The sequence below is a fragment of the Sander lucioperca genome, chromosome 15, assembly GCF_008315115.2.
Source record: "Sander lucioperca isolate FBNREF2018 chromosome 15, SLUC_FBN_1.2, whole genome shotgun sequence".
Classification (NCBI taxonomy): domain Eukaryota; kingdom Metazoa; phylum Chordata; class Actinopteri; order Perciformes; family Percidae; genus Sander; species Sander lucioperca.
In genome coordinates this window covers 6,347,501-6,371,853 of record NC_050187.1, presented here as the reverse complement: position 1 = coordinate 6,371,853, position 24,353 = coordinate 6,347,501, and the positions used below count along the sequence as shown (strand labels likewise).

Genomic DNA, 24,353 nt, shown 5'->3' with positions numbered 1-24,353 from the left:
GCATGCTGTTCTGCACCCTCACATCAGGCACCCGGCAGTTTTACCAAAGACCAGCCACATAACAAAGTTATTGGTTGCACACTACCATCAGTGCAACACCAAGGACGTGGCATGACAATGAATGAGCTAAGGGCTAACGGTATCTGGATACTTGGATGCAGTCATGCGGTGTCGTCCTACATCTACAAGTGTGTCAAGTTTCGAAAGTTCAGAAGGTGTACAGAGGAACAAAGAATGGCAGACTTACCTCGTGAACATATGGAGACAACGCCCCCCTTTACATATTGTGGGATGGATTGTTTCGGGGCATACTACGTTAAAGATGGAAGGAGGGAAGTGAAGCGTTATGGCCTGTTATTCACTTGTCTGTGTTCTCGTGCTGTGCACATAGAGCTGCTTGATGATATGACAACCGATGCCTTTATCAATGCTCTTCGTGCTCTCATTGCTTTGCGTGGTAACGTTCGACAACTTCGTTCTGACCAGGGCACCAACTTTGTTGACGCAAGACGTGAGTTCCTGGAAGCGGTTAAAGAGATGGAACAAGAATACCTAAAGCAACTGGGCTGTGAGTTTGTCATGAACCCTCCCTCTGCTAGCCACATGGGTGGAGCCTGGGAAAGGCAGATCAGGACAATACGAAGTGTGTTGACATCCATTCTAGATCAGGCATCCCAAAGACTTGACAGTTCATCTTTGAGAACTTACTTCTACGAAGTAATGGCAATTATAAACAGCCAACCTTTAACAGCACATTTGCTGAGTGATCCAGCTGGGCCACAGCCTCTTACGCCCAATCACATCTTGACGATGAAGTCTTCCATAGTCTTGCCACCACCTGGAGACTTCGTGAAAGAAGACCTTTATCTTCGCAGAAGATGGCGTAAAGTTCAGCAAAACCAACGAGTTTTGGTCTAGGTGGAAAAAAGAGTACATGTTAAATCTGCAAGAGAGACAAAAATGGCACAAGACCCGCAGAAATGCGCAGGTCAACGATATTGTGATCGTGCAAGATGACAATGCACCACGAAATGAGTGGAAACTCGCCAAGGTCACTGAAGTGTATCCTGGTGAAGATGGACATGTGAGAAAGCTGCGATTGCTGATCAGTGAATCAGCACTGGATGACCAAGGAAAGCGGCTCACAAAGCAAACTTACCTAGAACGGCCTATTCACAAGACGGTTACCCTGCTTGAAGCTGATTAATGCAGCCTTGATTGTTGCTACCTCACTCAAACCAAGTCTCATAATTTTAAGTTGGAATCTTATGTTTATTAAGTTAATAAGAAATCACCAGTGATTTGGTGGGAGTGTAGCTGCCAGCAGAGACAGTTGCATAATTTAAGTTTCATAAAAGAATAGTCTTTTAATTTGATAAGAAACCACGTTTAAATATATCATAATATATTTATATTTCTCTGCATTTCTTTTACTTTGAAATATGTGTACAAGCTGACCTGTTTATGTAGGCTTATATAGCGGAACTATTGTTCTGAGGTTCGGTTGGTTCAGACATTTATTGATGTAACACCAGCATCGGAGCAAGCAGCGCATGCCAAGCAAGTTCACCGAGAAACACATGGGAGAGAAGCTGCTTTTTTGTTACCTGTTTTCACTCCCCTGGAGTTAACGCGGCCAATGAAGTATGCATATTTCTTTTAATGTGTAATTATCAATGTAAAAGCATAACTGTGTTACGGTTTATTAACAGTCAATCTAACGTTGTGTTGTTTATTTATTCATTTGCTATTCTCTGTGAGAATATTCTTATTTCTGTAACTTATGTGATTTTTATGTTTTATTTAGTTCTCACGGCATGTTTGATGGCATCGAGGATGACATGATTCAACTAATAAATGCCCGTAAACAAGAACGCCTTGTGTCCGTGTCTGTTAACTGGAGGGAGCAATATCAACTAAACATAGATATATTATGTATGAACATACTAATACAAAAAGACTTACACATAGACTGCACATTACTCTCGTATTCAACTGCAACTCTTAAAGTTAAATAATATTTAGCATATTTATTATTTTTTACCAAAACGACACTGACTTACAACTGCGGGATTCAAACCCAGATCGCCCGATTCTCAGTCGGAGACGTTACAGCTGCTCTTACTGACCTCTGGCTAAAATGTGATAGGTTACGTGATATAGCAATCAATCACAAAGAGTGTTGAGACTAGAGATATGCAGTGATGGAAAAGACTTCATTCCACATATAACCAAAACGGTGTATGTTAATGCAACATGTAACAACTCCTTTATTTTTTAGGATTGGCCACCACGTAAACACCTCGTAATTTATAGCCTAGCGTAAACTACAGTTTAAAAAATCCCCAGATTACATGTCGAGCACTTAATAACAATGTCGCCTATGCATAGTACACAGCCGTCACTACGCAGTTTTGGATCAGTGACAACAAGTCTTAATTTAAATATCTTTATAAAAAAAGACTCTTTGTGAACTACAAAAACAGTGTAGCCTACAAAAATATGCTGCCAGTTGTGATGCTTGGCCGTCAAGTGTTTCAACACAGGCGTGGTACAAATCGCACAGGGAAATTGTTACGTTTCTTACTACGCAATTATGCGCATGCACAGAACGGATCTGATAGGCGGTACAGATCAGGCACTGACAGGCATACGGAAAGCGTACCTCCTATGGGGAGTTTCTAAGGCTAACAAGCCATCATCTCCTGCTAGCATTCCATTGACTGCCATTCATTTTGGCATCACTTGGACAGCGAATAATTTTACATCTGAAACGTTTAAAGAAGTCCATTGTTTATTTCTAAAGAAACACGACAATGTATAAAAGGCTCCGTTACCTTGTATCTCATGTTATGGCCCCGTAGCAGGCGTTTTTGTAAAAATAGGCTAACGAATGTGTCATAACCACACGACTTTCTGTCGCATAGTAGAGAAATTACCATATTGTCAGGAGATGCTCGCAGGCAATTGGGGGGGGGGACATGGAGGCATACAGTCAAGGGAGAAGCCCATAGAGAGTCCATGCAAGCTTTGGAACAAAATACCTCAAATATCTCCTAAATAAAGCCCCTTTTTTGAACAAGCAGATTTTAAATGAAACTGAGGAATAAAAAAATAAGAATGTATATATAACGCTAAAGAGCAAATGTATGAACTTGTTTAGAGCAAATACCTCAGTTGGCCACAAAAAACAATGTCATCTTCTTCTTACAAACTGATTTTAGATTTCTGGAGTAGAACAAGGACTTTCTTCAATACTCTATTACAGATATTACAGAGTATTTTCAGTAGATGGTGTAATGGATGGCACATATGCAAACAAACATGTGGACCTTTTGGGAGTTATATCTAATTGTTTGTTCATATTGTAGCCTTATTAGTTTTCAGCTCCACAATGTAGGCTATATTGTCATCGTTTTGCATTGCAATACTTGTGGGGGCACATATTACCCAGTGAATATGTCAAATTATGACGTATATTCAATTATATATTTTTCACCACTTATTTTTTAAATAAAATGTAATTCTTTTTGTTGATAATGAGAAATTCTAAAACAGGAGCACTCAGTAAAAGGACAATTAGGCCAAGAGTTGTTCTGTGAGTGCAGGGACAAATGTTTAGTAAATTGATCTGTCAATTACTAACACACACACACACACACACACACACACACACACACACACACATCTTTTTAAAGATATGTGATAAAGTGTTGATCTTTATTGAAAAAAAAAATTAAAACTGAGGGACTTTTAAAAAATTGTAAAGATGTTAATCAGCCTTTATTTTTTTGCAGCTGCAGGTTTTATTCCCGTCGCTAGATGCCGCTGGAGCATGCTCCCTGATGACGGCACGTCTGTAAAAGCCCAAAGCCTCTATGAATGAAGAGATCTCTCGCTGGGTGCAGTGGTGCGTGCCTGTAATCCATGCTACCGTGAGGCTGAGGCTGGCGGATCGTTTGAGCTCAGGAGCTCTGAGCTGCAGCGGACTATGCCGATTGGGTGTCCGCATTAAGTTCGGTATCGATATGGTGCTCATGGGGGAGCCCGGGAGCACCAGGTGGTCTAAGGAGGGGTGCAGCGGGACCCAGTCTTTTTACACTCTTTCTACTGTTCAACAAACTGCTGGGACAACACACACACACACTCAACAACGTTACAATATGTTACATCGGCTTCATCACTGCTTCTTTACTTTCTTGTCTCCATGGAAACCTTCAGAAACCAGTTGTGTGTGTGTTTGTCCTGCACGCCTCCACCTGGAAGAGAGGAGCAATGACCATCAATCCCAGCAGTCAATGCGGCACCACTGATACAGTAGACTAACAACTCATTCAGTCAACTTGATGGAGAAAAAGCAGTTCCAAACCAGATACTTTTCTTTGTTTTTCTGTTCAAATAAACAAAATATATCCACAATACTTATTCCAGGTATAAACATCAGGGTCACAAGCATTTAACAATGTCTTTTATCTTGTAAGGTTGCTGTTGTCATTGAGTGAGTCTTAAATGAGCCTAAAATATGAACAGCAGGGGTGAAACAATACAGACAGCTCATGGTTCAGTAGCCTACACAAGCCGTGGTTTACAGTTTGACCCTAATGCTACCTGCAAATAATAGAATCTCTTAAAAGCACATTTTTCTTTAACAAGATTTATAATGAAACTGAAAAATAAAAATATAAGAATGTATTTATAATGCTAAAGAGCATTTGTATGAACTTGTTTTGAGTTAACACACAAAACACAGTTTAATCTTTTGATTTTCGATTTCTTGAGTGGGACAAGGACTTTTTTCAAGACTGATATTAGAGTATTTTCAGTTGACAGGTTGTTGTAAGGTTGTTGATATTGATTGAGTCTTATATGAGCCTAAAATATTAGCAGTAGGGGTGAAACAGTACAGACAACTCACTCAGAAGTCTCCCAAACCTTCTTCACATATACAGAGTTGAGCTGCTCCAGAGTTTTTCCATAACAAGATCATTTTCACCCACTGTTTAGGCCTTGGTTCTTCTCAGGCGTGTCTCGTGAACACAAATCACCGTAAATTAATAAACGGAAGATCTGCAAATGGTATACTGCAACAATTTAAAAATGTAGGGTAATTTCCCATTTTAGCATAGGTGCAGGAGTCAAACATCTGTTGAAAACCACAGTCCCCATGGGATTAAAGTGAGTTAAGCAGCAAGATCATTTCTATTGTCAAAGCGTTTTAGATCTTCTGAGTGACAAAGCAAAACAATATACAACCTATTTTAGGCAAATAAAGTATGTTATAACGTTCAACAGTGGCTTAAATTAGAGATTATTGTGAGCACTTCCCTGTGGAAGGAGTGTATTAAAGAGAGCAAACAATAGTGCAGTCAATCAACAAACTTTATTTTTTTTTTTTTTAACATTAAGAACAGATCAGAGATCAATACACAGGAATGCATGTCTGTTTAATACTCCTCTCCATCATCATCATCCTCATCTCCCACACTAATAGCTCCAACCTCCTCTAATCCTTCTCCAGAGCTGCCATGTTCTCTGACCTCTCCCAGGTCTCCACCAGGAACTACAGTAGGCGGCTGGTAGTTGATGCCCACCTTGAAACCAGTGGGGCACCAGTCCACAAACTGGATGGAGCGCTTGGTCTTGATGGTGGCAATGGCAGCATTCACATCTTTGGGCACCACATCACCACGATACAAAAGGCAGCAGGCCATGTATTTGCCGTGGCGAGGGTCACATTTCACCAACTGATTGGCTGGTTCAAAGCAGGCATTGGTGATTTCTGACACTGAAAGCTGCTCATGGTAAGCCTTCTCAGCAGAGATGACAGGGGCATAGGTGGCCAGAGGGAAGTGGATACGGGGGTATGGCACCAAGTTGGTCTGAAACTCTGTCAGATCAACATTGAGGGCACCGTCGAAACGAAGGGAGGCAGTGACGGAGGACACAATCTGACTGATTAACCTGTTCAGGTTGGTGTAAGAAGGACGCTCGATATCAAGGTTCCTACGGCAGATATCGTAGATGGCCTCGTTGTCCACCATGAAGGCACAGTCAGAGTGCTCCAACGTGGTGTGGGTGGTCAGGATGGCATTGTAGGGCTCCACCACAGCCGTGGACACCTGGGGAGCTGGGTAGACGGAGAACTCCAGCTTGGACTTCTTGCCATAGTCGACAGACAGACGCTCCATCAGCAGGGAGGTGAAACCAGAGCCGGTGCCCCCTCCGAAGCTGTGGAAAACCAGGAAGCCCTGAAGGCCAGTGCACTGGTCAGCCTAAGGCCAGAGAGGGAGAGACAGCAGTCACATATGAGATACAGTCATGTCATTTAATTACATTTTTGAAAATTAGGGAATGGATCCCTCCTGATATCAAGTTACCCACCAGTTTGCGGATCCTGTCCAGCACCAGGTCAATGATCTCTTTGCCAATGGTGTAATGTCCGCGGGCGTAGTTGTTGGCAGCATCCTCCTTGCCGGTGATCAGCTGCTCAGGGTGGAACAGCTGGCGGTAGGTCCCAGTGCGCACCTCATCTAATGAGAGCAATTCATTCAAAAATCACTTGAGGGTTTGACTTTATAAACAGGTAATTTATATAGGTTTATATAGGTTACTTTATAAGTTAATAACTATGGCATCTCAGAATCAGAAAAGCTTTATTGCCAAGTACGTTTTTTACACATACAAGGAATTTGTTTTGGTGTTGTAGGTGCATGTCACACATTCTCTAAAATAAGTTAAACAAAGGTTAAATAGAACAAACAATATAAGTATAAATATATGTATATATATATACACACACACACAGAATGTATTAAAAATAAGAGAGTAAGAATTAAGATAAAAAGAGCACTGGATGCGGAACGTCTGCGGAACGTGTCCGGAACGTCGACGGAGTCATTAGGTTTCCATTAAAGTCAATGTATGTATTTCCACTGACTGCGGGACGTCTGCGTCCCTACTCCGTCCCAGCTCCGTTAGTCCCGCCCTCCGGAGCAGATACGCAGAGCTTCTATTTTTGCCGGACGCCGGAGAGCTCCGCAGCAATTCAGCACAATTCAGATTGTGCGGGACAGGAAGTCGAGCACAGAAACAAAATAAAACATCCGGTTAATTTTCAAAATAAAATACACCGTGCTCACGGCGGATCATATTTCCCTGCACTACACCTTGAAAACACAGCACAGAGTTGTTTCCCCTCTACTCCTCTGGATGGAAACAAACTGTTGTTGGTTTTGTGGTTCTGTTTATAGAAACTACATCCTACATCCCTGCGCAAACATACGTGAATTCGCGAGATCTCGTGGTCGGCTGGCCGCAGCCGTTACGCAACAAATCCGGACCTGGTGGGTATTGACGGACGGCGGAGCATGCAGCCGTTCCGCAGCGGAGCCGGTCCGCAGACGTTCCGCATCCTGTGGAAATCCACGGTCAGAGTCCTGGTGGCGTACATCCTGGAGCGGCGGCGGATTGCAGCCAATCACCTTCTCAGCTGACCGAATGACACGCTGCAGTCTGCCCTTGTCCTTGGCTGTGCTAACAGCGTACCAGATGGTGATGGAGGATGTGAGGATGGACTCAATGATGGCTGTGTAGAAGTGCACCATCACTGTCTTTGGCAGGTTGAATTTCAGTACAGTACATCCTCTGTTGTGCTTTCTTGACGAGGGAGCTGATGTTCAGCTCCCACTTGAGGGCCTGGGAGATGATAGTTCCCAGAAAGCGGAAAGACTCCACAATGTTAACAATGTTAATTGTGGAGTCACAGAGGGTGATGGGGGCAGGTGGGGCTGAATTCTTCCTGAAGTCCACAACCATCTCCACTGTCTTTAGAGCGTTGAGCTCTAGGTTGTTTTGCTTGCACCACTTCACCAGGTGGTCAGCCTCCGACCTGTAGGCGGACTCGTCACCATCAGAGATGAGTCCAATGAGGGAGGTGTCGTCCGTGAACTTCAGAAGCTTGACAGACTGGTGACTGGAAGTGCAGCTGTTGGTGTACAGGGAGAAGAGCAGAGGAGAAAGAACACAGCCCTGAGGGGATCCGGTGCTGATGGTCTGTGAGTCGGAGATGTCTTTCCCCAGCTTCACATGCTGCTTCCTGTCAGAAAGGAAGTCAGTGATCCACCTGCAGGTGAGTCAGGCACACCAAGCTGGGAGAGTTTCTCCTGAAGCTGAGCTGGGATGATGGTATTAAAGGCAGAGCTGAAGTCCACAAACAGGATCCTGGCGTAGGTTCCTGCTGGAGGATGTAGTGTAGGGCCAGGTTGACTGCATCATCTACAGACCTATTGGCTCTGTAGGCAAACTGCAGGGGGTCGGTGATGTCTTTGAGGTGTGAAAGCACAAAGCGCTCAAAGGACTTCATAACCACAGAGGTCAGGGCGACGGGTCTGAAGTCGTTAAGTCCTGTGGTCCTTGGCTTCTTGGGAACAGGGATGATTGTTGAGGACTTGAAGCAGGCTGGCACGTGACATGTCTTCAGCAAGGTGACATGTCTTCAGCTGGTCAGCGCAGTGCTTCAAGCTGGATGGGGAGACAGCATCCGGTCCAGCAGCTTTCCTGGGGTTCTGTCTCCTGAACAGTCTGTTGACGTCTTCTTCATTGATGGAGAGTCGTCACTGAGGTGGGTGGGGAGGTGGAGGGGGGGACCTTTAAGGTGGGGGAGGTGGAGGTGATGCACTGTACTGTAGCTGTTGGGAGGTGTCGCAAGGAATGGTATCAGGGAAGACCCTCTGTTGGGAGGTGTTGAGGGGGATGGTTACAGGACTGACCCATTGTCTATCAAAGCGACAGTAGAACTCGTTAAGGTTGTTGGCTAGGCGTCGGTCATTGGTGGAGTGGGAGACTGTGGGCTTGAAGCTAGTGATCTGTTTGAGCCCTCTCCATAAAGAAGCAGAGTCGTTCGCTGAGAACAGTTTTTGGAGTTTCAGAGTACCGTTTTTTAGCCTCTTTCACCGCCTTGCTAAACTTGTACTTTGCTTCTTTAAGTCTGTCTTTGCCCCCACTCCTGAACGCCTCTGCCTTATCCAACCTTAGCCTTCTGAGTTTGGCTGAGAACCAGGGTTTGTCATTGTTGAAACTCACCCTGGTGCATGATGGAACACAGCAGTCCTCACAGAAGCTGATGTATGACGTCACAACCTCTGTGTACTCATCCAGACTGTTGGTAGCAGTCCTGAACACATCCCTGTCAGTAGAGTCCAAGCACGTCTGGAGATCCTCCACAGCTACACTGGTCCACTTCCTTGATGTCCTCACTACAGGTTTGCAGAGCTTTAGTTTCTCCCAGTAGGCGGGGATCAGGTGAACCATGACGTGGTCAGAGAGGCCCAGAGCAGCACGGGGGGCGGCGTGATAAGCATCCTTGACTGTGGTGTAACAGTGATCCAGAATGTTCTCCTCTCTGGTCGGGCATTTAATATGCTGTCTGTAGTTAGGTAGTACATGAGTGAGGTTTCCTTCGTTAAAGTCTCCAAGGACAATTACTAAGGAGTCTGGGTTGGTCCGCTCCACACATAGTATCTGGTCGGCGAGCACGTGCTGTGCGACCTGCACTTTGGCCTGTGGCGGGACCAGAATGAATGAATGGAACTCACGGGGTGAATAAAAAGACTTACACTTTATGATGAAAGATTCCAGGTCAGGAGAACAATGCTGCTGGATCACTGTCACGTTGTTGCACCAACCGCTGTTGATGTAGAAACAGATTCCTCCACCTTTAGTTTTGCCGGAGAGGTCCGTGTCTCTGTACGCTCTGTAGAGTTGGAAGCCTGCCAGCTGCAGTGCAGAGTCCGGTATTAATCTACAGAGCCACGTCTCCGTGAAGCACAAAACAGTAGATGAAGAAAAGTCCCTGTCTTTCCTCAACAGCAGTTGTAATTCTTCCAGTTTGTTGGGCAGTGAACGCACGTTATAGAAAAATATGCCCGGTAACAGTGTGCATAATCCTCGCTGGCAGAGACGCACCAGCCCGTTTCCCTCTCCTCCGACATTTCGCTGCGTGAGCAAAGGTGAGCGCACCTTTGACTAGAATGTCCAAAATTTCCAGTGTAGGGAGAAGAAAAGTAGGAAATAAATCCTCTGGCGTTGTTCCCCTGATGTTCAGGAGCTCTTCTCTGGAGAAAGAGATCCGGGTACCATCGCAAAAAACAAAGTTAAAACACAAAACAAAACAAAACAACGCGCACAGAAACACAGAGTCAACCGCCCTCTCCTCCGACGTTTTGCTGCGTGAGCAAAGGTGAGCGCACCTTTGACTAGAATGTCCAAAATTTTCAGTGTAGGGAGAAGAAAAGTAGGAAATAAATCCTCTGGCATTTTCTGGAGAAAGAGATCCAGGTACCATCGCAAAAAACAAAGTTAAAACACAAAACAAAACAAAACAATGCGCACAGACACACCGAGTCGACCGTCTGCGGCGCCATCTTAGATATTAGTCTAAATATATATCTAAATATTCAATTATAGTTTACCGATGACAGTGGGCTCCAGGTCCACAAAAATAGCCCTGGGGACGTGCTTTCCAGCTCCAGTCTCACTGAAGAAGGTGTTGAAGGAATCATCTCCTTGTCACTGGGCATCTGTCCGTCCGGCTGGATCCCATGTTCCAGGCAGTAAAGCTCCCAGCAAGCATTGCCAATCTGGACACCAGCTTGACCCACATGCACTGACACACACTCACCCTGTGGACAGAAAAGAACAAGAGGTTATTTACTTGTATGCATTATTTTAGACATGTGACACTGGAAAAGAAAACAAAATGGTGCACTTACATGTACCAAATTGTTAGATGATTGAGATCATCATCACACCTCAAAAGCTAAGGTTCAAAGGAAGGAGGGAAAAAAGAAATAAGAAATGCTCGACTCACGTTTATTCAGACAAAAAAATAGCTGATTACACATGAATAAAATGTGGTTAAACGTACAATATGTAATTTTCTACCGCTAGGGGTCTCGCAATCAAAAACCATGGATGTAAACTAGGGCTTTGACTTTTGCCCAAAAATCATATTCGAAGTTTGTTTATGAATATTAATATTCGAATATATTTGAATATTTATTAATAATATTTTGACCATTAAATGCCTTCAGTAAGGCTTATATTGGTATCAAACTTCATATATGTTCTGTCCACCAGAGGGCAGTGTATCAGTCAGTAGGCGTGCAATGATGTTGTTAGAAGAAAAACACACTGCCACCACTGTTTTTTTTTAAATTAAAAGTCAGACCCTGGATTAAACACAAACAATATGCTTTCAACAGGAAGGTTGGATATTTCACCGTAGCCTACGTAAGTGGTCTGATGTTTATACTTTTGCGCTGGTGTGTGCGTCGAGCCGCGTGTGTATGGGTGTGTGTGTGTGTGTGTGTCTGGGGAATGTGTGTTGTGAGAGAGTGACGGCGATTAGCTTCAGAGCGAGTAGCGACTCTATAGTCTTAGTGAGAGAAACAAAGTGTCTCCTCTGTTCTTTCTGACCACGGTGGGAAATCTGGAGCAGGAAAAGTTAACCCTCTCCTTGATTTTACGTTGTTTATGGAGAAAGAGAACCAGGAAATGAGTCGGGGGAAATGCGCTACCAAGCCACGGCCGAGCGACGTGCGTCGCCGCAACGCATAGTTACATTTTGAAATGCGTGAAAAAGCCTCGGAATCTGAATTGAAAACAAGGTTTACAAGCAAACACATTTACAAAAAAATAATGCCCATAACAGGTTCGAAATTCGAATATTAAGGGCTGCCTAATATTCGTTCGAATATCAATATTTTTTTTAATATTCGAATTATATTCGAATATCGAAGTTCGGCGTCAAAGCCCTAATGTAAACACAGACTTTTGATGACATTGTGAAGTTGAGTGGGATCATAGGTTGTTGTCTTCATTGTTAACCACCTTTGACGCTTTAAAAGTAACTGTTCCTGGACGAGTTCATCTTTTAAAGTTTTATTTATGTTACATTTAGTAACGTTTATTCATGTCATGTTATTGTAATTAAATAGCTGCAGTTTTTCCCACATAATTACTTTGATTTTACATTACAATATTTGTAAAAGTATAGTAGCTGCTATATGTCATATCAATGAATTAGTTCTCTACTGTCTCCTGGTTTGCAAAGTGGCATGTAATTATTGAGAAAATTATGCTGTGTGGCAGAAAAAAAAGGCTGAATGTTACTGAGAATAATTCTTTGACATTGTATGATTTACAAATACTCATGGACATTGGTGTTTCCCATGTTTTGACAGGAGACTAGAGGAGTCAAAGGTTATATGCCAAATGACACCCTCCGTGTTATTTGAATACAATTACAGATTTTTCTGGGTCTGAACATTGTTGGAAACATTTGGGATAAACAAAAAAATATATAACATAGGTATAGTCGTTTTTAGACAATTTAATGCAGAAATATTAAATATAATATCTGTAAAGCAGAAACATATCGAAATCATGTTGAGGATATATATTACAGAATATCTGTGGAGGGACAAAATGAACGTTAGTCTACCAAAACCAGACAGAGCTGTGGTCATACACATGCAGCTTTCAAAACCAGTAAGTATAGTTACTGTGTCCACACTTTTTGGCTAACGTTCTATCAAATTATCTGTTCAAATACAAATATATATCATCATAGATATAGAACAATAGATATGACATGACGTCATAACAAATGGCATAACTGTCCGCCATCTTACTAGGGTACTGTTTACAATTGTCACCTATGGCAGCAAGTATGGTTATCAGCTGTGTAGCACCTAACTGCTTTACCAGAAGGACCGAAGAGACCCAGGAGGCTGGCATCACTTTCCACATGTCAGTAGGAGTAGATAGAGTATTTTTTCTCTTCTTTTTTTAACTAGAAATACAGAAAAGTTGGTGAACTAGCTAGCTAGCTAGTTACGTTACCTAGCAACTGTTAACGGACCGGCTGAGATGTCAGTTATTGGTGATTGCTAGCTAGCTCTTAACAGCATTTATGAACAGCAAACATTGTTTTAGTTGATTGATTTTTTTTTTTTTTTATTGATTTTTGACCTCAAATAAGACATTTAGTAACGTTAACGTTATAACAGTTTTTTTTTAACGACAAGTACTCTTCTTTACTCCTAAATCTCATTTTATAATATCTCAAGACAAAGCCAGCAAGCTAACGGTACGTTAAAATGTAACGTTACACACAGAGTAAAGTTACGTTACACAAATCAACATTAGCCACATCCAGCAACACAGAGCCCTAACCGACCAGCCGCACTTAACGTTACATTTTCACCAGCTAACGTTAGCTCCCCAAACATTAGCCATGTTCAATCCTGCTGTCACTCATCATATATTAACATCTAGTGTTTTCAGCTTACCTCATGCCTTTACACGATTTTCCTTTCAGTAAAGCAAATTAAAAGTTAATAATCCATGTCTTGATGAGGTAAAGTAACTTCAATCCAGAAAGGATTCCTACTTCAGCAGCAAAGTCTCCGCATTACTATCGTAAATGTAATTTCCATAACATAACGTTAGCGCAATGAAAATTGCGACAAGTCCATCAGCAGTTCTGGTGAAGTCATTATAGTCTTTATCAACAAAAACTCATTGAAGCTAGCGAGGCTCTCAGTCAGCACAATCACACAGCCTGTATATTTGTCGTACTGATCATTAATTTTTAGTATGAAGAACAAAAAGTGTGAATTTTAATGTATATTTGCATTTTCAGTGTGTATAAATATTAATTCACAATTATTAGTTGTGTGTAAAGTTGTCTTTGCTTGTATTCTGAAAATAAATGTTTATGAATATGAATGAACGCTTATTAATTATATTTTCAGTGAGGTACCATGGGTTTGATGTCTATTCCAACTAAAACAGTAACTGATCATGATTTCATTTAAAAGAACTAACACAATTCTACCTTCTGTTCAAATTTCATGCAAATATCTGATAAAATGAGGAAGTTACAAGCAAAAACGTGTGAATAATAAGCATTTTCGGTCACATGCCTTCTATTGTAATTAATGTATAATATTTTAATATAATTCCCGATATTATAGTCTAAAGTATGACTTCTTAGTGGGGGGGGTTGGGTCTCTGTAAGGTTAAATTATTAACAGTAAAGTGTACTGAGATAACTTCTAACACTATAATTAAAATTGAATTGTAGTACGACAGATTACAGATTAAGTGTCTGATTCATTAATATTGTTGGAAAAAACCCAGGGTTGCAGCCAGGCCTATTTAAATAGGCACTAACTAACGTTCCTACGTTATAACGGGTCAGTGTGCACACGGCACAGACAGAAGGTGAAACTGTTGGCGCTGCCTTTTCCATAAGCAATATGATAACAACTTTAACTACACTTAATCCACAAATTGCAACGTAACATTGCCATAAAACATAAAAACATTGCCAACTGCTCCTTACCTTAGGCTTTTAATTCGTTAGCTAACTAACGTTAAAGCTAGCTAAAGCTAACGTTAAAGTAACGTTAGCTATCTAACGTTTTAACGTTTTAACGTTTACGTTAATGCCGATAAAGAGATAGCTTGCCTTAGCTAGCTACATTGATAGCTAGCTAATTGATAAAATGTGGACTGTGAGCCTGGTTAAATCAAAAAGAAAACTTCCCATTATTCCATACTCACCATGTTTCCTGAAGCTGCTCTAAAGTAGTTAAAATAAACGGAAGAAATTGATTTAACTCTCACACAGCTAGCGTTAAGGTTACGCTTCAAGGAGTAGCTACTCTGAGACCGCAGCTGCTGTTGCTAGGTAAGTCCTCGCGTTACAAGGGAGAAAGATTTTTTTTTTTTTTTTTTTTACAAGGGAGAAAGAACTGTTGATTCCAATTGGTAGGGACACGTCACAAGAGTCACAAGAGCTCCTTTCCTATTGGTTAGAGTTCGGTTTAAACAAAGCATGCATCATCTCCAACAAGAAACTATGGTATTAAAACATTATTGCATTTTTTTTTTAAGTTAAATAATTAAATATGCTATCAAAGAATGTGAATATTTGGATATTTTACTAAGGCTAAGTAAACTACTACAGGGCAATCATTGGCCACCATTTTGAGAGATTTGCAACTATTGGTGTTTGGAAGCTTGTTGTTTCTGTGGCATAGGGATTTTGAGAACAGTAACAAACAGAGGGGTGGGGTGAAAATGTTCCACCAAAACAAGTTCCTTCCTGAGACTATTTTGCAGAGCCACCGTCCCACCGCCGCTGCGTCCAGAGCTTAGCGCCACCTAAGACGATTGTGATTCGAATGCAAACAATCCTGAGCGTTTTTTCCCCTGCTATCCTAGAATGTATCTGTGGTGTAGCCAGACCATTCCATATTAGTTACTTATTAGTAGGAGCTCTACTCTTTGTCGCCATTTGTTGGCTGTATTGAAGTAGCCTACAGACAGTAATGACCCACACATCATTCTTTTCCTCTTGTCGGTACACGATCCGTTCTGCCTGCACGATCCGTTCTGCACATGCGCAAAATGTTAGCGCATGCGCGGTTGTACGAGAATTTACGACACTGCACGATCTGTTCCACGCTTCCGGTCGACAGCCAAGCTAACGTTAGTTTAGCTAACAGCTAATTCGGCTAACTGCTAGCTGAGACAGCATGTAATAACTTTAAAAGACCCTCAAAATAAAACTTGAAAATAAACGTTGACATATATAACATACACCTAACATATATAACAGCTGTTACGTCAGTTCTACTTTACTTGTGCTCATTTAAAATACAATCACTCAATACTTGTCTTTATTGTTATTACTGTGAAGTCTTAATTTAGCTGTAGCCTGCTTTTCCCATTACGTTTGAGTTAACGTTATTTTAGACTGAATCTAGCTGTCAGCTAGCGGTTAGCCGAATTAGCTGTTAGCTAAACTAACGTTAGCTTCCCGGTGGAGGCTAGCCATAGGCTAGCGTGGAACAGATCGTGCAGGTCGTATGGATACGTAAAACAGTATTATCTTGCGCATGTGCAGAACGGATCGTGCAGGCAGAACGGATCGTGTACCGACACCTCTGATTCAGAGGAATCTAATGAGTGATCCACATGTCAGCCCCATATGGCCCATGCATTCTCCTTTTATGTGGAGCTCTTCATTCATATATGCATACAGTATTGATCAATATTAATTATGTTTATTACTATTTCAATGCTTTTGGTAGCTCTATGTTATTTGTAAGAAGACAATATGAAAATAGATAGTGTTTTAGAAGTAAAACATGCAAACAGTAAACGTGGCCCAAACATGGAGACTGCCCGAGTATATCTTATAAAAAGTATTATGAATGTTGTCTTTTAGTGTATTTTAATCAAATTTAAAGTTACAGTTGTAATAAAGCAGTAGAAGAGACATTTAGTTACGTAATTTAGCTCATATTGGTGATACTGCTTTTGAGATTTTGAAATTGAGATCTTATACTATTAGTCCAGGCAAAGTAACTCATTTTGGAGCCAAAAATAGAACTAATTGTAAAATAATTTTTTTCAGCATAGATCATTTCTATAAGGTGCCCAGAACAACATACTAAAAGTCCTAAGAAATCCTAGTTGAGGAAATATGTTTAATTCTCATCAATCCAAGATGTGTGCCAGTAAGGCCAGGCAACAATACACCCCAATGCCCAGAGGAAAAATGTATTGCTCAATGGTTGCTATTCTACAGCTCAGGAGACAAAACTGTGACTCTCAGTTCAGCCTCATTTTAATTTCAATTTGTCTGACCCATTTCTTATATGTTGCTCCTAAAATTCACTAGGAGAAATAGGTGAGACAGCAATATTAGCAGGAGTTATAGTTGAGATGTGATGGAGATAACTTGCTCAGTCTCATTAATGGCTCATTTTGTTCTCCTTAGGAAAAGAAAATGAGCAGTACCAGAGCTAATATTGAGAAATATATGAGTCATATATGTTTATATATCTATAAATAAAAAATAAAAAAAATCAAGGAAACTTTCAACAAATAGACCCTTTATTAAATGTTAAACAAAAATGATCTTACTCTTTGACAAAAAGGTCTAGCTCTGTAGGGATCTGATCCCGTCAGCGGCAAAAACAGCGCTTTTAGTATTTATAGCATTTGATCCTGTTTGATCTCTATTGCCAAACCCTCCAGACTCATTTAAATAATCAGTACTTTTAGCGTGTATAGAGCCAGCATATCTCCACATGTAAACGGGTGAAATAAGGGTTTATTTCAACCAAACCAGAGTGGTGATTGTTGAACAGTGGAAAGATGAACCAAGACGGCTTTCGATAGTTTAATGAAGTGTTTTACGATGATAAAATTACTGTTTATTTAAATGGAGTTTGGTGATGGTGATTTCGGGGCTGTTTCATGTTAAACATAAAGGATCTCTTTAACTAAAAGGTCTATCTCTGTAGGGATCCTTTCCATAATGTTGTCAAACACTTTCAAAAACAGCACTTTCAAAAACAGCACTTTCGGTTTACACTAACTGATGCTGAACATTTGCAGCAAGAACTTCTGAAAATTTGAACTCAACACATGTCCACCTCTCTGGTGTGCTACTTTCAAGAATGTATATTGTCTATGCCTTTGCGGTCCTCAGGCGGCATTTGTTAATCAAGGTTTTTTTGACTTCTCCACAGTTCCACAGCGCATGATGTAGGCTGCAAGAATAAAAGAAAACACAAATTAAAGATAAATTCCCCTTGCATACTGTAACCATGGTGTGGGAAATCCTGACTAAATTGTTACCAGGGAAATAGTCAATGTCCAGTTTTTGTCCTGATCTCACTCACTCACACATTCTCACACACACACAACACACACACACACACACACACACACACACACCTCCTTTTAGCGCTGAACGATTAATCGCATTTGCAATAATATTGCGATATGTAAAAACATAGCAAAGGCTGTGATTTGGTCATGTGACTCGCAAGAGCAAAGCAGTCCGCACTCTGCAGAGAAAGCATCAACTTTGCACGCTAACGCTACGCTGTACCTTGACCTGTTGTACAATGGCCTCAGGCTCGACAGAACCTGACACTGCGGAAACTTAACTCCCAAAAAGGAACAGTAAGTCAGTTGTGTGGGACTATTTTGGTTAAAAAAAATTTTTAAAAAAAGATGCGCAGCTTCAGGTATTGTGCAAAACCTGTCTTGCTAATGTTGCTACCTCATGGGGTAACACTATATACCTGTATCAGCACCTGAACAAACAAGACAACACAAAAGCCATCTATGACAGCTGCATGGCTAAAATGCCGAACAACAGTGTGTCGAGGAAGCAAAATACCATCTGATAGGCATCACTCACCGAAATGTTTGAAAGCGAAACTCATATGAACATAGTTCAAAACGGAACGAGGAAAGCAGTAACGGAGTTTATCGCCAAAGACATGATGCCCCTTAGTAGGGGTGCACGATATTGAAAAAATGTGATATTGCGATATCGATAATGAATATTGCGATATCGATATTAATTTCGATATTTTTAAACATATGTAAAATTACCAAAGTTAAGGGAAAACGCATCAAAATAGATTTATAACAAACAAAACAAGTTTTCTTACAACACAAGGTTTATTTCAACTGACAGTCCTATTGGACTGGTCCAACATGTGTCTACAGAACAGGACATGTTTTACTGCTTGGACAGTATAAAATAAATAAATAAAGAGCATGTCTATAGAACAGGACATGTTGTACTGGTTGTATAAACACGACTACAGTATAAAAAACAATGCAATGCACATCTGTTGGCTTAAAACCAAAGTATTTCCAAGCTACCGAGGAGGAGGCAGCGTGAGGGCAGCGTGACGTATGTCAGTGGCTCAAGTCGAAGAAAATAATTCAAGATGGCGGACAACGCTTCAGGACATCGTATTTATGTATATATCAGATATGTTTGGCATTTAATCTCATATATTGTGTTACTTTTATCGAGAAATAAATACTTTTAAATCCAAAAACATTGTTCTTGTGACTTAACAATACCTCTGAAGTAACTTTTAAGACGTGGTTTAAGGTAGCAAAAGGTGGAAAATGGAAAATCTGTAGCAGGAAAAGTTAACCCTCTCCTTGATTTCATGTTGTTTATGGAGAAGGAGAACCAGGAAATGAGTCAGGGGAAATACAACGCTACCAAGTGATGTGTATTTTTCGAGAGGTGCATCAAAGAGTATAGACGTAACAAGAGGAGAAACTCAATGGAACTGCAGCTCCGCCATCTTGGACTGAATGTAACACAACGTTCTATTGAGTTTCTCCTCTTGTTGCTCCTATACTCTTTGGGTACATGTCAGGCGGGATGCAACTCAAACAAAATATCGCGTAATTATCGCGAGACTTTCGGTATAATATCTCGCAACGTGATATCGCGATAACGATATTGAGTCGATATATTGTGCACCCCTACCCCTTAGTACGGTGACCAAGCTTGGGTTCACGGCTTTAATACATACACTGGATAAGCGGTACAACATGTCCTCCTGCACACATTTTTAGTCAGGTCGCCATACTGGAGCTATGCAAAAAATTTAAACAGAGTCGCAGCGGAGTCAAAAACAACAGAGTTTTTCGATGCTACAACTGACATGTGGTCAAGCTGTACAACAGAGCCCTATCAGAGTCTTACGCTGCATTTCATTACTTGCACTCGCTCGTCCTTAAAACCAGCAACAGCTGGTTTTCCTAGCAAAAAACCTGTGAGCTACAAGCAGTAAATCATTGTATAGTATGAACAACACAAGATCAAACAGATTAAACAAACTGTTCTTTCCTGGAGGCCAGGCCTGTATGTTATGATGAAATTAGGTGATGCATGAATTTATATGAATGACATCTTTTATTGAACTATTATATACTACAGTCCCAGTAGTATATTGAGCACTAACCAAGCCTGGTGTAAACATTCATATGAAAGTCAGAAACTAATCACACAAACTAAAGTGCAGATTGTAGAAATATAAAAACAAATATGTGGCTTTACCACACTTAGTAGTATTTACATTATTTACTGTAATACACTTATGTAAACATGTGGATTGCACTTTTTAAACAGTCTTTGAACTTTACTAGACAGTAAGAAAAAATAAATAAAAATTATATATATATATATATATATATATATATATATATATATATATATATATATAGTGCTGCTCATAAGTATTCATACCCGTGCTAAAGTTGACTAAAAAGAGGAATAAAAAAAATCATCGTTTGGAAATTGATCTTAATGCCTTAATTAAAAAAATGAGGAAAAATCCGACCTTTTAAGGACACCAATTTTGTTTGTGAATGAATAATGTATTGTAAATAAATAAATGTTCTTCCTTAAAATACAGGGGCCATAATTATACATACCCCTATGTTAAATTTCCATAGAGGAAGGCAGATTTTTATTTTTAAAGGCCAGTTATTTCATGGATCCAGGATACTATGCATCCTGATAAAGTTCCCTTGGCCTTTGGAATTAAAGTAGCCCCACATCATCACATACCCTTCACCATACCTAGAGATTGGCATGGATCCATATCAATGCAAATCAAACCAGCTATTAGGCTAACTGACATAAAACCATGCCAATGGGTTAGGGTTAGTTGGGTAGGTTTGATTTTTCCTCATTTTTTTTAATTAAGGCATTAAGATCAATTTCCAAAAGATGATTTTTTTTATTCCTCTTTTTAGTCAACTTTAGCATGGGTATGAATACTTATGAGCAACACTCTATATATATATATATATATATATATATATATATATATATATATATATATTACTGATCTCCAGTCAGTAACAAAACAAAAATGCAGAAAATAAAAATGAGAGAAATATCTGCCTGTACCTCTTTGAAAATATTTAGGTAACTCAAAGTTAAATGTAATCACTGTCTGAACATTAATATCTAAATATTAATCGTAATTATCTCTTGTCACTAACAGCAACACACAACGCAGACTAATGTGCAGTGAGTATGGCACTACCAGCCAGTGATCCTGATCACACAGGAAGCAATTTCTCACCATTAGCAACTCCCGCTCCGATCCAGCTCCGGTCAGTGTACTTCATACTTTCATCAAATCTGTCTATCTATCCGGTGCTAAACAGACTCTCTGTGTAGCCATGAACCCAGGCTTGGTGACCGTACAAAGGGGCATCATGTCTTTGGCGATAAACTCCGTTACTGCTTGAGTAATGTCCTCGTTCCGTTTTAAAGTACGTTCATATGGAGTTAACGTTACTCTTTCAAACATTTCGGTGAGTGATGCCTGTCAGGTGATATTTTGCTTACTTGACAAACTGGTGTTCGGCATTTTAGCCATGTCATAGATGGCTTTGTGGGTTTTTTTAAGTGCTGATACAGGTTTGTAGTGTTACCCCGTGAGGTAGCAACGTTAGCAAGACAGGTTTTGCACAATACCTGCGCATCATCTTTTTTTAAACCAAAATAGTCCCAGACAAGTGACATATTGTTCCTATTTGGCACGCGAGTCACATGACCAAATCACAGCCTTTGCGATTAGGAAATTGCGTTTTAACATATCGCGATATTATTGCAAATGCAATTAATCGTTCAGCCTCAGAAAGTACCCATGACTGAAACATTGACAAACAAACAATTTAGAGGTGAAAGGTGTGTGGGGGAATTTTCTCTCTTTTTCAATGGATCTTCGGGGGATTTAATTCCCTGCACCACAAAGGAAACGGTGTGTGTTGCTGGCTATTCAATTATTAAATTAGTCACCAACTAGTGCATGTGGATGTTGTAAAACAAAACATGAAAAAGTCCAACTGTGTGAATAAACACACACAAAACGCAGATCTACAAAACAACAATGATCTACAAAATGACAAATGTACTTACTAAGAATCCCATCGACTTTGGACTTGTCCAGGACTGCTTTCCCTTCTGGCACCTTTCCGTGTTTTCCAAATGCCACTGTATTTTGGCACTCCTCAGCAGTGAAGAATTCATCAAAAAGCAGATGAAATAGTCGAAGGCAGTCCTTTCTTGCATCTGCATGGATTGCAGCCAACCGGGTAGAGGACAGGAAGAGGCCACAACCTTGGTACAGCTCTTTGTTTCCCTGATTGGCTTTTTGTAGGCACGACACCAGCCTGAGGATGTATCTTTTCAACTTTATCCAGAAAGCCCTGTAATGCCTCAAGTTGTTCAGCATCTGTAACACAGAAGATTAATTATTACTTAACAATGGAATCCTGATGCGACATAAACACAACAGAACACAAAAATGTACTTACTGATACTACACAGCACATCCTCCAATTTCCCCTTCGCCTCCATTAATTTTGCCACCTCATCCTGACATGCCTTGCATGGCTTCCAAGCTTTGTCTTCTCTTGATTCAAATGGCACACATGGTTCTCCATATTCTGGTAGTGGATCACATTCAATGATATAAGTGTCTGCAGATGATCCTGAGCTTGATGAAGAACTCTCGTATTCAGACGTACTAGCCTGACTCTCCTCAGTATGAACAGTAGATGATCTTTTAGGTATAGTGTACATCATTCTAAGAAAGCTTTCTTCGGCTGTTAGGTTATTTAGGGTTGTTGATTTCCGTTGTTGATCCAAATCCACCAAAACAGGAAGCTGTTGCAATTGGTCTGGAGGCATGAGCTGCACAACATGAGGCTGTGGATACTGAGGATGGCTGTAGTGAAGTGTTATTGGCGGTGGAATGGGTGGATACGAGCATCGGCGGAGCGGGGGGGTGGCTAATTGGGCTTAAGCCCCGAATGTTTTGTCAAAAGCCCCGAATCTTTTAGGTTTTTTAAAATAACTTCAACTTTGTTTCATTTCCTCTCTCAGTCTTTCTGACTGGAGCGGCAAAAAATGAAACAAAAGCTCTATTACCGTGCGTGGTGGCGGACGGTAACGCATTGCGCATCACTCAGCCTGTTTGCCAACTGCCAATAAAAACTAACGAAGAAGAATATAAATCATCTTCTTCGTCGTTAACTTGTCATCAGGGGCTGGCGGGCTGTTGTCATGTTGTATGTTTCATCGGTGTCGCGAGCTTACTGGCTAACCGGCTGAAGTTATGGATATTGTCGGTACACGATCCGTTCTGCCTGCACGATCCGTTCTGCACATGCGCAAAATGTTCGCGCATGCGCGGTTGTACGAGGATTTACGACACTGCACGATCTGTTCCGCGCTTCCGGTCGACAGCCAAGCTAACGTTAGTTTAGCTAACGGCTCATTCGGCTAACCGCCAGCTGATTGTAGCGGTCTGCCGTTAGCCTCCACAGGCAAGCTAACGTTAGTTTAGCTAACAGCTAATTCGGCTAACTGCTAGCTGAGACAGCATGTAATAACTTTAAAAGACCCTGAAAATAAAACTTGAAAATAAACGTTGACATATATAACAAACCCCTTAACATATATAACAGCTGTTACGTCAGTTCTACTTTACTTGTGCTCATTTAAAATACAATCACTCAATACTTGTCTTTATTGTTATTACTGTGAAGTCTTAATTTAGCTGTAGCCTGCTTTTCCCATTACGTTTGAGTTAACGTTATTTTAGACTGAATCTAGCTGTCAGCTAGCGGTTAGCCGAATTAGCTGTTAGCTAAACTAACGTTAGCTTCCCGGTGGAGGCTAGCCATAGGCTAGCGTGGAACAGATCGTGCAGGTCGTATCCTCGGTAAAACAGTATTATCTTGCGCATGTGCAGAACGGATCGTGCAGGCAGAACGGATCGTGTACCGACAACATCCATGGCCAAAGCCCGTCAATTCTTTGTCCTTGTCGGTACATGATCCGTTCTGCCTGCACGATCCGCGCATGCGCTGTTGTACGAGGATTTACGACACTGCACGATCTGTTCCACGCTTCCGGTCGACAGCCAAGCTAACGTTAGTTTAGCTAACAGCTAATTCGGCTAACTGCTAGCTGAGACAGCATGTAATAACTTTAAAAGACCCTCAAAATAAAACGTGAAAATAACCGTTAACATATATAACAGCTGTTACGTCAGTTCTACTTTACTTGTGCTCATTTAAAATACAATCACTCAATACTTGTCTTTATTGTTATTACTGTGAAGTCTTAATTTAGCTGTAGCCTGCTTTTCCCATTACGTTTGAGTTAACGTTATTTTAGACTGAATCTAGCTGTCAACTAGCAGTTAGCCGAATTAGCTGTTAGCTAAACTAACGTTAGCTTCCCGGTGGAGGCTAGCCATAGGCTAGCGTGGAAAAGATCGTGCAGGTCGTATCCTCTGTAAAACAGTATTATCTTGCGCATGCGCAGAACGGATCGTGCAGGCAGAACGGATCGTGTACCGACAGCATCACCTGTTGCTTTCGTCACCGTTCTCATCAAGAGCGCACCCTCATCC

The 24,353-nt window shown here is 41.0% G+C and overlaps 1 pseudogene; it reads right to left on the bottom strand.

Annotated features, from left to right (window-relative positions):
- Positions 1–5,423: 5,423 nt before the first annotated feature.
- On the bottom strand, positions 5,424–10,694 carry LOC118493181 (annotated as a pseudogene).
- Between the last annotated feature and the right edge of the window lie 13,659 nt (positions 10,695–24,353).